The sequence below is a fragment of the Mesoplodon mirus genome (assembly GCF_964341445.2).
Source record: "Mesoplodon mirus genome assembly, chromosome: 8".
NCBI classification, from domain to species: Eukaryota; Metazoa; Chordata; class Mammalia; order Artiodactyla; family Ziphiidae; genus Mesoplodon; species Mesoplodon mirus.
In genome coordinates, this window is record NC_138984.1 from 61,428,416 (window position 1) to 61,430,603 (window position 2,188).

The window sequence follows — 2,188 nt, forward strand, 5'->3', positions numbered from 1 at the left end:
TTTTTTTTTTTAACACTAGCTATTCAAACGTACACACACAAAGTTAGCAATCTACACATGCACAGAACACATACACACACATACACACTGTCTCTCTCAGTCTCTGTCTCTGTCTCTCAGTCTCTCTCTCTTACTACCCTCTGATTGCTCTGAAAATGGTCAGAACAGGATCATGATGCACAAATCTTTTTCTGAATGTTTCCTTATGTTAGATCAGTTCCTTCTGAGTTCTGTGCTTGCCAATGCTAAATTTCCTGCCAGGGCAGTAGTCTATTTTTAACACTTTGGGGGCTTATTCTTCGTTCCAGATCTAACAGGCATATTCTGTGGAGTGAAAGAGAGAAAAGCTGACTGGGTGCACTTACAAATCAGGATCATCAGGATTTGCAATTTCTGTAGAATCAAAGATATGAATGAGAAAGACCAATTAGAATACTTAAAAGATCATTTGTCACCACTTTAATCTTCATGTATTTTTTACTCATCATTTTCTTTGACTAAAATTATTAGAATCTTTGTCGTATTCATCTCAAGGCCAAATGGAAATAGTACTGTTCATTTTATATTTTCAATATTTTGGAGCATTTTAACATGTCATACTAGATTATAGGTGGTAGGTGACTGTTTTAATAGAGAAAGTCTTAGTTTGTGGCATATTCAGCATCATATCATCTCAGTGTCATTTCTCTAATTCCATATTTCATATACAAATGAAGACTGAGGGATTTATTTCTGTTATTTAACAGCATTTGTTTAATTCAGAGATTAATATATCATCTTCAACCCTGAAAAAGAGGACCTCTGAAACATCAGACCCAAAAAATTGGACACGGCCTATTAGCCCAAAAGAACATGTTGCCAATTATCTCCATGTTTATTTAAATATTTAGCTCTAAAGGAAGCAATCATTCCTTTATACTTCTTTAAATTTAGTATTGACATTTTTATTTTGGGAAAGGAGGTCTTTTTTTTTTTTTTTTTTTTTAACATGGATACAGGAAAAGAAAACTCTCCAATAAAAATATTGTCTAAAAAGTTTGTTTTGTCTGCATGATTTACTAAATATGTACAATTTCAATTCACAGCGAAGGTAACAAAGATTTAAACAGCCAACATCACAAATGTCTCAAGTTCTAAAAAAAAAATCACTGTGCACAGTTTAACAATTTAATTGAATAAAAACCAAAGCTAAGCCTTCAGTCTGAATCTTTTTTATGATGGGCACAAGCCATGTATTTTCTTCATCTTTGTTACACGATGCATATTTCAGTGACTAAACGCCCCTTCCCATTTTAGTATATTAAGTTATGTCAGTACATACTTAAGAGAGGCAGAAATTGCCTCTTGGTACACCTATATGATTCTTGATGTGTTCACATATATGTCATAATATTTATCAATATATAAAATGACCAGATGAGTCACCTGTGATTTTTTTTAATGTCTTCAAATGTAGGAATGTTTTGTTGCATGTATAAAATTTTTTAATTTATGGGAGTGCTATTTAAAGCCATAATACTTTGACCGGGGTGTCCCCTTGACATAAAATGTCTAGAAACAACTATCCTACACTGGAAATACAGAGATTCCATATCTCTACCCAATTCAGGTTTGTAAAGTTTGTTTGCTATTATATAAATCTGAATGTTGTGGTCACTCTGATATAATGGCCAAGTGAATGAACCAATTAATCATTAGAAACAAATGTCGCTGAATACTGAATAGTGGAGTTACAGTTAAGGAGGGAGCCGTAACTTTGGCTAACCCTATAAAATCTATAATAAGGTTGTTTTCACATGTACTTTTTTCCCATGTAAAATCTTTGGTGTTCTTCCCCCCTCTTTTTTAGCGTTGTGATTGATGAACATGCAATGTGAGATTCAAATAATTGCACCGAGCATGTTTATTTGAATAATTGCCCCATTGCACAATCAAATAAATCTGCTGAGTGTGTTTGTTTGAATGTTTTTACGTGTACATGGGATCACATACTCAAATAAATGCAGCTGTGTTTATTACAATGTGTGGGGCTCCAGATATACACATACTTGTTTGTGTGTCTATCCAGGGCCCTACAGCCCTTGAATGGCCCTCACACATCTTGGAGCAAAAACGTGGTTAACAATTTTTCAGTTCTAATACATGAAAAATTATTATTGGGCAATTTGCTCAAATTTGTAACTAGGGT

General features: G+C 33.6%; 1 protein-coding gene across 4 annotated transcripts in view; it reads right to left on the minus strand.

The window, feature by feature from the left end:
* Positions 1 to 928: 928 nt before the first annotated feature.
* The window catches only part of ZEB2 (zinc finger E-box binding homeobox 2), a 132,861-nt gene continuing 131,601 nt past the window's right edge, over positions 929 to 2,188 (minus strand). For all 4 annotated transcript variants that reach the window (XM_082630762.1, XM_082630759.1, XM_082630761.1 and 1 more), the window contains one exon: positions 929 to 2,188. This exon is cut by the window's right edge. The gene's annotated coding sequence lies outside the window, so the exon portion shown is untranslated.